This window comes from Tympanuchus pallidicinctus, unplaced genomic scaffold, assembly GCF_026119805.1.
Source record: "Tympanuchus pallidicinctus isolate F22 unplaced genomic scaffold, pur_lepc_1.0 scaffold7, whole genome shotgun sequence".
In the NCBI taxonomy this organism is placed as follows: domain Eukaryota; kingdom Metazoa; phylum Chordata; class Aves; order Galliformes; family Phasianidae; genus Tympanuchus; species Tympanuchus pallidicinctus.
Window position 1 is genome coordinate 10,635,517 of NW_026294791.1, and position 16,146 is coordinate 10,651,662.

At 41.5% G+C, this 16,146-nt stretch overlaps 1 protein-coding gene across 1 annotated transcript in view; it reads left to right on the top strand.

Moving 5' to 3' along the window:
* The window catches only part of ST6GALNAC5 (ST6 N-acetylgalactosaminide alpha-2,6-sialyltransferase 5), a 64,919-nt gene that overhangs the window by 35,116 nt on the left and 13,657 nt on the right, over positions 1 to 16,146 (top strand). The gene's annotated exons all lie outside the window — the stretch shown is intronic.

A 16,146-nucleotide genomic window follows, 5' to 3' on the forward strand; every position in this document is an offset into this window, starting at 1 on the left:
TTTAGCCTTTGGGCAAGCGTGCTCTACAGTCTCTGCTTACCGTTTCTTCTCGTTCATATTAGATATTCCTTGGCTTTGATTTCTGCAGTAAGTGATGGAAAGGAGTCTTAAACTTTGAATTTTTCTGCCTTACTCCTCCTCAGCCATGTTGCGAACCAGCAAAAAATACTGAGTTATTCTTCATGAGATAAGAAAAAACTATGCTTGGTATTTGGTGCTGGGAGTTAGGTGGAAGAAAACCCAAACTGCCTTTTTAAAATAAGTTTTACATGGAAGAGATGCAGGAAGGTTTTGACTACTGAATACTTGAGAAGAACAAAGTAGCATTATTCTTGCCTGTAAAAGCACTTAATAGCAGGTAAGACTGTAGTGAATATGATCTTAAACAGAGAAGTGAGAAGAAGAGAAGCAGTCTGGTAGAAAACTTTTGGTCAGTTTGATTTTGTAGTTGGTAGTGGGAGGACTGGGGTAGTTTTCTGTTTGTCAAAAAGAAAAAAGCTCATGAAAAAGGGAATTTCTAGAGCTTGTGAAGGGAATGCCTTGTCAAAATGGCAGTGGGGGCTGTTGGCATCTTAACAGGAATAACTGTATCAGTGCTACTTCTGGTATTGAAGGGAGGAAATGAGAAAGCAGATTTATGCTTAGGAGACCTGTAGGTAGTGAGAGAGGAGAGTAGGTGTGATCACAGAGTGGCACAGTTGTTCTTGCAGAGACTGGAACATAGAAGTGTTTGTTCCCACGTATCTGGTAGAATTTGCCTTGACTGTGAGGGTGTGATGCAACTTGTCTTGTACAGTGCACTTCTTTATCCTACAGCTTCATCCCTTCTACGACCACATTTTTTTTTTCTACAAAGTCTACTTGTTTGCTCTGACAGTGGTGTCCCTCTTAAAGAAAAGTAACCTAAGAATGAAAAAGGCTTGAGAGGGAGAGTGTCTCTTTTTCTCTTTGGGAGGGGTCTGTATAGACAATAATTTTATAATAGCATTCTTATCCCATTCATTGATACAGATTTTTTTTTCTTCTTCTCACTGAGCAATATGAACTACCTTGAAAACTAGGTCAACTTAAATGTTGTCGGAATTGCTTATCACCAAGTGTGTGTTGCTGCATACCTGTCACACTCAGCAGTTGGAATGGATTTTGAGAACAGACTGGGGTAAAAGGTGACGCTCAGCAGGATTACTGGCTGTGAAAGAATCACACTCTTCCAGTCTGTCTTCTGTGAAACAACGGAGATGTGTCAAGACTGTTCAATGCAGATAAATACAAGTAGGTTTGGGTGTTGCTTTTAAACTGGTACTTTGTTAGTCTAATTTATTTACATACATTTGGTAAATGCAGTTATTATGCTCATGGTGGATTATTTCTGCTGCTGAAGAAGCTGACTTGATTGACGTATCTAGGCATGGAATGGAAATTCATCAGGAATTACCTGAAACCATTATCATGGGCATACCATGGGCATCCTTTAAATGTAGTTAGTTTCAGTGTAATAGTTGAATTGTTAGTGATAAATTACTGTATTGAATATTTACTGCTAACCAAAAAAGGGTTTTTTAAAAGCTTATTTTCTGCCAAAATAAGAGTACATGGAAAAAAACCACGGTATCTTCTCATGCTGTATCTTTTTCTCCAAAAATTATTGATGATCACAGTTTTCTGTAGCAAATTTGGGATTTGTGCCAGAGAACAGTAGCCTCACATCCTATCTGCACAGTCTGTAAGGCTCAGGAAGCAGCACGTGGATTGCTGGGTCCATGTGTTGTCTGAAAGCAGCTGGAGCAGGGGCCAAGAATACTTTCCTCAGTGTTGAAAGTGTCCTCTGAGACATCATAAATGTTCCTCTGTGGGCAGGAAAGTGTTTTAGGGGAGTAGTAGTTACCGTTCTGCAACTCTGCAGTTAAAGCATGCCCTAGGAGTAATTCTAATCTGTATCTGTACCCACTCTGTCTTTGACATTGTCACTGACAGTGCCATCAGGATGCTGGGAGGCAGTGGTGGCTTTGTGATGGAAATCAGTCCTGCCAAGTCTTACTTAGTAAGAAGGTGACTCATTCATTTGGGATCAATTTTTAAGGCAGCTTGTAACATCTCCCTCACTTTGCATGAAGGATTTTGCTGAGTGTTTGAATGAGCTGGTTACAGTCTCACTCAAGTTTAAAAAAAAAAAAAAAAAAGAAATTTTTCCATTCACATTATTGCTCTGAGAGCTGCATATGAGTACCAAGAACTGGACAGAGATTGAAACTCAATAAATTTACTTTCCCAAGGTGAGCAAAAATTTCACCTTTAAAATGGTGTTGAAGAGTTGCTGACTTTCTCAGGGTGAAGGCAAAAGCTTAGAGGAAAAGAGTGGTCCACATAACCTTACTTTTTTACCAGGACATATGGCAGGACATATGGCAAGTGACTCCTGGGTGGCCTGTTCTTCAGAAGGAGGAGTGGAGGAGTAGCAGCACAATGGAGTCTTTTACTGAAGTGTGAAGAGTAAGGCAAATGTAGGCACTTGTGCTTCTGTTAGGGAGGGAGTAGGAATAGATGTGCTGGAAAGTATGTGGCTTGTCTGGGAGTACAGGAAGGGAGCCAGTAATGGGGTAGCCAAGCAGAGGGGATTTGCTGTGATGCTGAAGGCCTGTTACCCTTAAGAGACTGTATACAGGTGCAGAACTGATATTGAAGTGGAGAACATATTAAATTAAAACAGAGGAATACATTAGACAACACCTGGAGCATTGTTTTCCAGGCCCCTGATAGGAATGCTAACACTAACAAGGTTAAAAATTAGAACATTATGCAGCACTTCCCACTTAGAGCCTTCAAGATGATCTGCTCCATAATCTTCCCTGGTTCCTCCTTCCTACCCTTCTGTATGACTGCTGTGGTCAATCCAAGTCAGACAACCAGAAACCATGTCCAACAAATATATTAGTTTAAATATAACAAATATATTAGTTTAAATATCGTGAGCTTTAAACATTGGTATTGCGTTTGGAGTTCTTCATTTGCTTTTGAAGTTTGTGTGCATACGGATTCTCGGCTTCTCTGAGGAATGTATTCTCTTGTACTCTCACCAGTCTAGGAGCTGGAGATTTAATAAAGCATGCAATATTGTGAAATATACAATAAGATTTGAACAGTGGGCAGTATGGTAACAAGAGGAATCAGATCCTCAGTCTAAAACTGCTGTATGCAGTAATTCATCCTTTTTCTCTTGGTGATGCCCCTGATTATAGGAAAGCCCTATGTGGTTGCCAGGAAAAAAAAGTTGTTTACTAAGATCCAGAAAAGCTGTTAATTTGCACATTCTAGATGTAAGCCACCTCCGCTTTATTCCTGAGGGGGAAAAAAAACCTAGAATGTAAACCCCAAACTTGTAAATAAATACCAAAATGTGTTTTATTAAAGCAACAACTACATAAGTCTGTAATAAATGAGGAATACATACAGAAATGCATTTTATAAGCAATCTGTAGGATCTATGTTATCCATACAGAGTCTTTGATAACTCTATGAGGGCAGCAAATACAATAGAAACAGAAAATAAAGTCTGAAATCTGTAGTATGCCCAGCTGATTTCTAACACATTCCAAAATTCACATTCTGTAGCATCCTTCATCCTCCAGAATGCATTTCAGGGATGTTTCAAATGAGTTCTTAATTTACCAGATGTGCATCATTTATGTTGCATGATTGAAGTGACTCGTATGTGGCACAGAGATTTTATCCTAGACAGTAAAGATGTGCTGGGGACTTTGAAACCAGGAATGAGAGGGAAGAGAGCTGAAAAAGTAGTGAGAGGAGGAGCTTGGTGCAAGGGAAGCAGCCTGGATCTGAGAAAGAATTGGCTGATGTCAGCCTGCCTTTGAGAGCTTGCTGAAGTGTGTTAAGACAGTTGGCAACTGAGTTGTAAAGGGGAAATATAATCTCCTTCTTAGAGACAGTGAAATTGAACTGATGCTGGGTAAAGGGGAACCTCCTGTGATGCTGTATGGCTAATTTTCACAGAGAACAGTTAATTCTTTTAGATACTGCGAGGCTGATTTTACTGCTTTAGTAAATAGAGATTGCTGCTTGTGAAAATCAATTTAGTGAGTTATTTTGGAGGATGTTGGCATCTTATGTGGTACTGAGGCTTTGATAGCCACTTTTAACCTGACCTGCTGAACAATTGCAAGACTTTCTTCATTCAGTAAGCTTTAGCTGAATAAAAAAAACTACCAAATGTTAATAAGATAAGCAGATATGAAAGGATATGGTATTAAGATAAATAGCTAATATGTGGAAAATTATTTAAGATAGAAATACTCTGCCTTCGGTCCACTTTATCAGTGTGTGTATAGTGCCCTGATTGCTGTAAATAAGAATTGCCCACACCCAGTAGAGCCCTGTACATACAGTCTCTACCCAGTCTTTGTGCTGTAAATAATTTACATTTATTGTCAAACAGCATCAGAATTTTCCAATCTCAGAAGGAAATGAAATCTTGTCAGCCCATCGTGTTGCCGTTATTACTGCATGTCTAGTAACCATTTCCACAAGTGTACACGTCTAGACATCCCAGCTCCTTGGCTGGGGTGCATTGATTGATTCCTGGAGCCAATTTGCTCAAGATGCAACTGTCTTACTCAAACCTGATACACCATTCACTCTGAGTAAGAAGAACAAAGAGAATGCTAGTACTTGTTTGTGCTTTGGGCTAATCTGGAAAGGGCAGAATATTTTATTTCATATTTTATATACCCCCTGCTAACTACTCTTGCCAGCAGGCAGAAAGGAGGCAATTTTCTGCAATGATTCAGTGCTTAATTAAGGCTCACCAGAGCTAAGCCCTGTAGAAAACCACAGATAAAGTTTTTGCTCTTGAAAAGAAGAGTGGCAGAGGAACCACTGCAACCCAGATGGCTGTGGATAAATAACCACGGGAGGTGAGCTGTTATTTCTAGGGAGGGTGGAATGCCAGCATTTTGTCTTTCTGTGAGCTTATGTTACTCATCCCATTCTTTTATCAGCCTGCATGCAGTAAATGTGTAGTTCTCATTTCCCTAATATGTGTCTGCTTGACGCACAAAGTGTGGTGTGGACGTCACAGGCAAATACAGTGTGGCAGTCAGTCCGACCCACGTCACTTCCATAATCTGCAAATCCCATTGATACAGGAAAGCTGGTTTGACATAAAAAGACGAGGGTTGAATTTGAATATATATAGTTTGTGTGCAATACATGTGCTGCCTCGGTAATGCAGATTTCCTCTCTTAAGAAGTGCTCACTTCAAAGTGTTATGCAAACTGCTGCACTACAGAAGCAGCCGTAGAAGTACACTGCAGTGTGTCCCAGCTATTCACACACCTGCTGGGCTGGGGAATCGGAAAAACAATCTGCCAGTAAGTGTTGGGATTACACTGGGATGGAATTTTCTGTCAGTTTAAAATGATCAGGGATAGGGTCGGGTAAAGTCCAAAGGAAGCCTTTTGTGGACGCAAAGCTGTAGCATTATGTTTTCGGTGTGCCTGTCAGCCCAGAAGGAAAGCTGAACCTGTTCCCTTGGATTATCTGAGGTGCTGCTGCCAGGCAAACCAGAAATGCCTTCCATTGGAGCACACTGAGCAAGCACTAATCAGGGCATGTCTTTATTAGCTCCGGGAAGGAGCTTTCCTAGCAAAGGCTGCGATGTATTACAGCGTAGGGTGGGAAAAAAATCAGTCACTTGTAATGAGGAGTAGGATATTTTCTCTTTCTCGTGCTTTCTCCAATTCTGCTTCCTATGCTGCTGACACATTTCTGTATTTTAGGTGATGCTTTTGTGTTTCCAGTTTATACATTTGTCATTTTGGTTCTGCTATCTATTGGCAGGTGAGAAGGGAATAGGCAGGAGAGATAAAGAAAGAACTGCTGAGTGCAGAGAAGGGTACAGCGGAATGGTTTGAGGAAGCTGTTGTCTTCTGACGCCTCTATGGTGCTATGGCACTGCATCCACCTATGAGCCAAGTGTAAAAATGCCAAGGTGCACATAAAGGGCCCAATTGGCAAGTCAGGCTACGTTTTGCACTAATAACTGCTTTGTCTTCACAGTTAGCACCATCAGTGTATGAGATAAAACAGTATACTCAGCATCTTTGGTCACTGTGATCAGTGAAGAAGCCCCCACTTCTTTACAAACCCTACAAGCTGGTTGTCTGCTCTAGAGAGCTTTGCTGTATCAAAGCTTGATTAAATCTTTTCAAGGAATCGCAGGGTGGTGATAGTGCTCTTAAACAGTAGCTGCTATTAAAATGTCAGCCTTGATGTCAGCGCTGGGGATGGAGCTGCTTCCCGTGGTATTGAGATGGGCAAACGGACAGGTGCTGCTAGAAGTGAGCTATTGTAAATGAGGAACATGGATTTAATCCCTTCTGATATGGCTTATTATCCATATGTAGGATTAAAAACCTGTGTAGTATTACTGGAGGAGTTACACTGATGTCCAAGATTTCATGCTTTTGGATTTTACCACTTCTTATGTACTGTTATGTTTTTATTCCAGATTTTTGCAATATTGAGGCTCAGGTGAAAGATGTAAAGTCAAAGATAATACGGTAATTTTCCATTGTGTGATAGTAGGGCTTTGACTTGTGAACTCTGTGCAAAATGTGTGATATTCACATCTTAACTAATTATTCAATCAAAGCCTTGGCAGGTCAGTCAGGGGGAACAATGTACGATCGGCTAGAATTGATCACACTTCATTTCCCATCAATTGACAGAGCAAATGGTGGCTCAGATGATAAGTTAGGATCATTGCCAGTCATTTCTGGGCTTGTGCCTTCAGCTCGTTTGTTCTTTCTTTCTTTTATTCCAAATGAGAACCCCCAGATTGTTTGGGTGCCCTCTGATGTTGCTGAACAAAGCATTGCAAAGCCTTTCTAGCTTCTGAGGGCCGTGACACTATTTCTGATTCCATAATTGATGCTGCTGCATAGTCCTGTAATCACCTAACCTTACTGAATTGTCCCCACGTGAAGATTTGATTTCTAAGTTAGTGATTGTTATCCATCATTTATTTTCACATAGATTATGAGTTCAAGACAGGATTTCACCCCAGAGCTCTATGAATGCTGTGCTACTCACTTTCACTCTTTTTGCATGTGCTTGTGACACTTCCAGCTTTGGTGATTTACTAGCAATTAGTAGGCTTCCATTACAGATTTATTGTGGGCTTTCAAAGTGTGATGAATCAGGTATGTGACTGTGAAGAAGTGGTTCCCTAGGACTTTTATTTAATACAAAGGCAGAGAGTTAGATCCTGTGAAGAGTTTTGATGTCTAAAGCAGGACTTAGCCCAACTAAAGCTCCTAAACCCAAATGTAAAATTGCAGTTTAGAAGAATCTTAGTTTAGCTGCTGCCTAGCCCTGGAAACAACGTAAACCAGAGGGCTGTTTCCTCATCTGAATTTCATGTGCCCGCCGTTCTTTTCCTGCACTTGCCAGCAGCTTTGCCTGCCTTCTGCATGAAGCTGCTCAGGATACGGAAAGGAGAACCTTTCTGCCAGCTCTGTGCCTGGGCCACAGCCCTACTGCACTCATCCCACAGCCTCACCCACCAAACGTATGGATATCATTCACAGAATCATTAAGGTTGGAAAAGACCACTAAGATCACCTCGTCCAACCGCCAGCACATCCCCACCATGCCGTGTTTCTCAGTGCCTTTCCTTGAGCCCGTCCAGAGATGGTGATTCCATTCCTTCCCATTGCCCTTGACCAGAGGGCAGTTCCTACTTGAGCACCAGGTTTCTGCATGTGTTCTGCTTTCTAGCGTGCTGTCTTGTTCCTGCCAAAAATGTTCAACTTTCACGATATGGATTGATTCCTTTGGAAACAATGAATATTCAAAGATAATCTAGTTGTGACAAGACCAAATGCTTTTGTATTAACAAGCGTTCCTTTGAAAATGCATCGATCTGTTCTTTTTTATTTGCTTTCCCCAATGTCTGTTGCTCAATACTAACTGGAAAAAAAAAATCTGATTTCTGATGTGAAATCGTCCCAGGCTGAACAAATACACATTGAACCAAAATAAACTAGTTTAATAACTTATTTTTTTTTAATTAAATGCAAACGTGGCATCCATTGCAGTCTTTTAAAGCAAACAAAACCCTCCACTGTGTTTAGAATGTTAAAAAGAAGATTTGTGCTGTGTTCACAAAGTTATACAATAATTAAATGGAAACCAGTTAAGCCTTCAGAACCTGTCCTGTTGTAGAGGATGTAATTAATTTCTGTTTAATTAGAGTAGAGCTGTGTTGTGATTATTATTTTTTTGAGGGTAGAAATTCTGCATGGTTGCAGTTTTTGGTGTTTTGAGAAGCAGAACACGTGGCAGAAAGGCATTGCCCACACTGCAGCTGTACCTGAATGGGGACGTGCCTGAGTTCGGCTGCTCTTTGCCTTCAGGATGCATTCCCTGGACAGAGGCTCCCCCGGCCATGTGTGCTGCAGAGGCAGCACTTCTGGCAGGATGGGGTGGTTTTCCCTTGGATGCACAAACAGGCACATCTGTGACGTATAGGCAGTGCCATCCTGAAGGTGAAATTCAGTGTCTTGTAGGGTGTTGGGGTGCTGGGCGTCCTCAGGAGACATCTGTCATGAGTGTGTGGGCACCCAACGAGGGGTGCCTTCAGCTAGGCTCACCTGTCAGGACAGCAGCGTGCAGCTGAGGGCTGGGCTGTACAGACAGGAGGAAGTAACTGCATGCATCTCTGCTCAGTGCAGTGCCTACACGACCAATTCAGGAGGTATATTCCCCACAAAAAATACAGGAGGAAGTGAGCAGGAACAGCTTAATGTCACTACCAGGTAAAAAGCATTTCAAATGACACACATATCATGGTAAAGGAGTGCAATTTAGGTCTATTAAGGTGAAATAAGAAGCAAAGAAGTCTAAAGCACTCCGAAATCCCTTGGGGCTTGTACTCTGCACCTCATCTCTTTCTGGGGAGGCTCCCGTCTGCTGCTGCACCCTGAGAGATGGTTCTTTTTTCCCTGATTTCTGTGGCATCTGTTGGTACAGCTGCCTCCCTCCTCCTCTTGCTGGCACGCCCTTCTGTGCTTCAAACACCTCGGCCTGACGTGCTGGGTCAGTGGATGTAAGTAGTACCATTCCCCAGCGTGTAGATAAGCTGCATCTTGAAGCAAGGAATATTACTGAAGAGTGTTAGCCAAGTGCCTGGGAATCATTCTTCACTCACATCAGCTGACAGTAAAACATAAATAAAAGCACTTAAGTGCCACGGCCCCAAGAGATGCACAGTTATAAATGTCTGTGAAATACCCAGATATGGAAATATACTTAACTCTACTTCTAGCAAGGTCAGACACCCTCTCTCCCAATAATTAGCTGACTTGCTATCAGCTTTTCCCTGGCGCATTTTCTCAAGGGTTCTCTTCTCATTTGCCCTGCAGATCAGGATGCCTTTGTTGGGGAGAGCCCTTCCTTTCTTTCCAGTCAGGCTTTTTCTCTGCTTCCTCCAGAGATACCCAGCTAACCTCAAACTTTTCCGTTGAGCTGACTTACCCCTGACTTAGTCAGAAGATAGCTTTGATGTGCCTGCTATAAATTAAGAGCATCTTATCTCCTTGGGAAATCCACGTTGTCAGACAGTGCCATCTCTTTTGCTTGATTGTATAATTAACCCTCAGTGATAGGAGCATTTCAGTGCAAAACGTTTCCATCCTATGAGTGTTTAATTTCATATTAACATACATTCTGGCAGATAGGCTCAGTGCAGACATCCCAGTGGGATAAATATGTTTATGTTTGTCTCTGGATCGGGACTTGATAATGGGAACCAATTAGTTGGAGAGATGTGTAAGGAATACTTGAGACCCTTCTGAAAGTACTCAAAGCCAACCCCTAAATTCAAATTTGGCTGTAGCTTCCCAAAAAGTTAAAAACCCATGAGTTGAATAGTTTCAACTGCAGATTTTTAAATAGCTGTCTTTGGGATGTTTTCTTGTCGTTTGCTCTTAGTCCGAAAGTAAATATGCAAATACTTTAGCCCCAAACTCACCCTTCTTCCTCTCCACATACATGCATGGGAGAAAGTCCCAGTGACAATCTGCAGCCAGCAGCTGTTGAATGCAGTGGATGTAATGAGCAGCATCACTGGTTTCAGCACCAGTACCAGTTTCTGTCCTCAGTGACCTTACTGCAGAAGCTGCTGTGGGATCCTGCTCTGCAGGTGGTACAGTGTTGTGTGTCACTGAACCTGGAACATCCTCAAAAAAACATGTAAAACCCAGAAGTAGTGTCTTCTGACAGAGTTAAAAAAAGGAACTCTCTGATTTCTTATGTACTCTTAGCGTAGAGGAACAGAAGTAGGGACATACAGAGCAGTTGGGGTTAATGCAAAATGAACTGGTGAGGATTACGTGAAGCTAGCCCATAAAAATCAAAAGGTCTTGGTAGACATGGTGAGGTCAGACATTTCTGACAGTTACTGAAACAAAGACTTTTGAAAGCAATAAGGAGCTGTGCTTTTTTGTTACAGTCGGCTTCAACAAGGTAGAGAAATACGAGATACGTGTTAGTGAGAATTCTCTGTGGGGTGGGTAACTCTAATCAGACATTTGATCTTAAGTTTCTTCTGGACTAAATACGTGATGTTGAAACTGTGTGAAAGCTGGCTGCATGGAGGGGCTTAAACCCTTGTTCCTTTCCAGTGCTATCCCATAATTGCCTTTTGGAGATACGGCTCTCTAGTTTAGATGTATTTGGAAAAGGCAGAGAGTGTCACAGAAAGACCCAAGTGCTTTCGGTTGAAAACAGTCTTTAAGGATCAATGGTATTCACCTTTAAAGCTGGATAAAAAAACCTTGCACGGCAACGGCAGGTGCAGAGGGAGCAGCTCAGGGTGTATTTCCCTGAGGGATTTAAACAAGGAAGAATTGCCAAAGCGTGCCAGAGTGGATTGGAGGAGTTGATGTGAATGCTTTCCAAAGCAAAAATCCAAGCTGTCTGACCGTTGAAATAGTTCCCATTTTTCTAAAATGCCATTGATGACTGTTTGCATAGTTGGTAAGACACCACGTTTGTTGCTCTATTGCATTTCAGTGCAAGTACTTCAACGGCAGCACAAAAGTGAAGCGGTTTGATGTAATATGGATGTCTATTTGCACTGCTTTTAAGATAAACATTAGGCAATAACCGTTTCTTTTGAGCCTGCATATTGTTCATATGATTCTCTCTCTTGTATAACAGCTCATGTTCATCAACGTGATGCATTCCTGCCTGATTTTCCAGTGCTGTCTTTCATTGAAGATATTCTTTTCTTTCTCTGATTGCTTTTTCTTCTTAGACCATTACTCTAGTGGATAGCTCCAGGTTATCATTGTATCCTATCTCCCCCTCCAATAAGCCTATGATTGATACTAATCTGCACCATGGGACACATTTATAGGATGCGGGTTGGAAACTACTCTCTAAATCTTAGCTTTATACGCACTGACAATTTACAAGGTTGCACCTTATATTCACTTCAGTTGGCTTTGGGGAAAACATCAGCACCATGTAATCATGCTTCCAAATAAGAAAAGAAAAGTGCTCTGTACACCAGAACTTCTCCTGTTGTTCCGTCTCCTGCGCAGCTTCTTCGTGTGACTGGGAAGGGTTTGCTTTCTGGATGTGGTCAATGTCCTGTAACCAAACTCATGCCATTTCTTTCCAGTGAGAGGAGCCATATTTTAATTAATCTAATGGAAGCTTTGACTAGCAGGCAGGTCTCTGAAAAAGAGTTAATGTGCCGGAAAGCACTTCACACGAGCACAAAACTCTTCAGTGACTAATGTGCTGAACGGTACTTTTTCTAAGAAAATTATCCCAGTGAAAGCTTTATGGAGTGCATTTGTTGTTTTGTTTTTTTTATTTTGCCTTTCGTAATCCAGCCTCATGTTTAGAAATTGAAGTAGATTCGCCTAAGGACCGTTTGAAAATAGAATTTTATTGTATTTTTACTACAAGTTTTGCAGGTGCCCATCAGCATAATATCGTGGCAGACAAAAATATTCTGCTCCTCTGAGAAATAAAACCCAGGGCGTGATGAAGGCAGATACTGAAGTTCGGCTCTTGCACTGTTGCTGTTCAACAAACATCTGAAGGCAGAGTCCAGTTATACAATTAACTCTTGAAGAATCAATAGGAAATGAGGATGCTAATGTTTCCACGAAGCCTGCATATTCAAGCTCTACAGCCCGAAAAACAAAGAGAAGTAATAAGAAATTCATTTGTTTTATCTTTTATCTTTTTAAGCAGACACGCATTTATCTTCCTAAACAGATTTGCCAAACCTTTTTTGAATTGCAAAGTTTTGCTGCGGATGCTTGTTATGCGGATTTGCATAAGGATTAGCAGTGTTGGGGAAGTGGTATCTCCTAACCCTTTCTATTTACTTGTGTGCTATCGGTCACTGGGTAACAGTTCTTGAAGCAATCGGTGCTTTTATTTCAGTAGATAATGCAGTTTGTTTTCATAGCAGAGCATCTAATGCTCCAAAAGTCTAGTTCAACAAAAATTACAAATGCGTTTGCTCAGGGGATTTTTCTTCCTCGTTAAGACCTCTCTGTACTTGCTGACGTCTGGGTTAAAGAATGAAAAGTTATGAAACTTCAGTGGAAAATCAGAGCTGGCATGCAGAATGTAGAAAGCAAGCTACATTCCCCAACCAAATGTGAGTGAGAGAAGCCTGTGGTCAAATCAATGCCATGTCTTAGATCAGAACTTGGCACCATGAAAACAAAGTTCACAGAGACCTGAACACCTCAGAAAGGTTAAGTTGGTTGAGGTAAAAAAGAAGTCTCTATGTGCTTTTTTTCACTCTACTTTCCTTCCAGCTTTTTGTACACCAAAGTATTGCTCAAAATATGCTCATTTTCACTGTTCAGAGAAGACTGATTTGAGGGCATCATTGCAAGTGTGTCGTGTGCATGGGACTAAGGCAAACTCATTGTGCTTGTACATTTATTTCACCTTTAGCTCTTTTCATGTGCCCTGTTCCAACGCTGATATATTACAAAGCAAAAAATATCGGGGAGCAGGCATTATTTTCATAGAATCGTTGGCATTTTGCACTTGTGGTCTCAAACGTTTGGTTAAAGATCACGTATCCAAAAGGAGTTTGGGTATTTTGTAGCACTTTTTCATCTGCTTTGCTTCTTGCCTTCTCTCAGCGCATTAAGGATTCATTTGCACTATGTCCAGCATTATCTATTAGGAATGTTGGTGTTAATGAACAGGTGCTTGTTTTCTGCTGAGCTCAGTAGTGAGGTGTTCTTCACTGTTTGTGGTTTTTTTTTCATTTTTTTCATCATTGTTAAGGTAAAATATGCTTTTTTTATAATGTATTTATAGAAAGAAACCTTTTATATTACTGATAGTGGAATGATCCAAACCCAGGGGTCTTGAAAGTAAGTCATTAAATGCTCAGGAGGAGGAAGCATCATGCTTCCCAGTGCTGCTGGTTTTACTGGGAGGAACTGTCGTCTTTTCTAAAATCTTACCTTTAAAATCAAAGGACTGTGATAAGCAGAAATAAAAAAAATAATAAGAAGGCATTTTATTTCATCACAAAGAAAATAATTTTATCTAAGAGTAACATAGTTTGAATCAGTAATAACATTCTATTGATTTCTTTTGAGCAATAAAGTGTCTGAAAATAACATCTTTCTGTCATTGGACGGCATAGATTTTGAAGTCAATAACAGAGCAGGGATTGCTTAAATTGGAAAGTACAGGAACAACCGTGGCAATGCTTTTTCATTGCCATTTGCTTGTTGGTCTGTTATTAACAAACCAGAAGACGTTGATATAGCAGCAGTATTACTGGGCTGTAACACGTGGCAGTGACAGCTGCCGGCAGCATTTCAGCACGCAGTACTTCTGCTGTGCCAGGTTGTGCACATTTGCTGTGTCCCCCAGTGCGCTGCTGTGGGCTGTCCCAGAACCGGGCAAGTTTTCCTGCTCCCTTCCCTTCCCTGGGGCAGCCCTTCTAACAGGGAATGGCTTTGTTCTGCCAGCTTCACTGGGTGAACACAGTGGGTATCAGTGGCCGTTGTCAAATGTCAGCAGGTTTATGTACTCTGTGGGTTATGTTTCAAGGTAGCTAGCACAGGTACCATGAAAGTCCTCTCACCCTGTGCCTTTTTTGGGCATTTTGAAGCAAGACGAATGGAGTGTGGGTTGCATTGCCTACCTAAAATATAACTCGCATGTCACGGGTTTGCTTTTTTTAGTTTGCTTTTTTCCCCACATATCACTGTAATAATTACATTAGCAGAGAGCTTTCTGTGAACTTAATGTTCTTCTGGCTTAATGGCCCCTGGTTATTCTCAGGCCATCAACTTTTCCTAGCTGGTCATCAATCCCAAAGAAACGCTTTGTGACTCCATTATTATTGCTTAAGTAGATGACATTTCTGGTGCAACCACTGCCTCCTGGCCAGCTAACATTACAGCAGTAGGTTTTTTTTCCCCTTGCTTTCAATATTGTCAAGGCATTAGAAACAGCTGGTGTGAGAATGTTGTGGCTGTTGGCTGTGAATTCCTCTGACGGTTTTAGGTGTGAGATTTGTAGATCTGTGCAGAAAGACTCTGAGGTGAGCATCAATGATTGGCCCAGAGCAGGTACAGCTGCTCGGCCCCCACGCATCACTGAAGAATTAGTTGGGTAATACCTGCATGTTTCAGTCAGAAGACTTTTTTTCCAAAGGGAACCATTTCCTAGCAAGCTACAGGACAGATGTTGTGGGAGTATTAATGTGTATCACCTAGCAGATGATGACATTTCCCTCCCTGCCCCACTGATGGTTGCGCTTGTTTCCTCACAGGTGATGGATCCTCTGGCAGACATTTAAAATAAGTACTTGTAGCTCAGTAGGCCAGAAACCAGCAGAGATTGGTGTAGGTGAAAAAGTCTTGCAGTGTGTGGGTATTCGAACCCATGTGAGTTAACATTGGTGCTGACTACATTTCCTTTAACCTCATTAGCACTTCATCTTGCTTTCCCAAGCAGGATGGTGGAGAAGCTAGTTCACCTTAAAGCCTTTTGCTGGGTAATTCATCAAAGTGCCAGGAAAAAGCTTAAAGGAAAATACATGTAAATACTGCATTAGGAAACCTTGAGTACAAAAGCACAAACGTTGATACTCATATCATTAGCTCTGGAGTGCAGTCCAAACACGTGTGAGAGAGAGGACTTTTCTTTCTGGGGAAAGATTGAGACACAAAGCTTGCTGCTTCTGTCATTACACAAATCATACAGTTATTTTTTTGTTTTAATTTAACAAGCAGTTAGCCATTCTTGCAGAAAACAAATGCAGACAGCAACCACTTCTTGCTACCTTCAGAATGTCAAACTGAGGGCTAACCACAGTTCAGTTTGTTGTGTTTTATTTTGGGAGTGTTTTTTTTGGCCAGCATGCCATGTCAGGACAGCAGCTCTGACCACCTCCTCTTCCCCATGCTGGATACACCAGATACAGATCTATGGTCTGTAATGTAGTGTTGCTGATCTTAGATGCTGCAGTATAGAGAGGTACACCCTCAAACAGACTGTGCCTCCCACTTTGCTGTATTGCTGTTGGAAATCAGCAATTTGGGGATGGTCTTTGGCCCTTTGCCCCTTTCCAGCTCTCTCACTGAGCAGCAGATGAACACACATACGTCTCTTGTTTATATATGTGTTGGTGACAAACTTCAGTAGAATGATTTGCAAAGTATTTTCATTTTCCTGAATGCTTGTTTTATTCTCCCAGCTCTATTAGGTCAGGCACTGACTGAACAGGCACTGCCTATTTCATTTTATTGTGTAACTTTTAAGCATGACCTGACAAGCTAGAAAAAGTTCAGTGCTCTAACTTGCTGTCATGTAAGAGATATGCAGACGTTAATGAGCAGCTCTGACTGTTGAATCACAGTGGAGGCATGAGAGCACTACTGTGGTCATGGCACTGACTTGGAAATGGTGTGGAAGGTTTAGACCAGGATATAATTCTCTTCTCTGTGCAAAATGTCCTGACCCCAAGGTTGAAAAGCTATTCACGCCTGTGCTTACGGAGACTTAAAAAAATGATCAGTTCCTGCAGAAATTAGGAGGAGAATCAGCAATACTCCAATT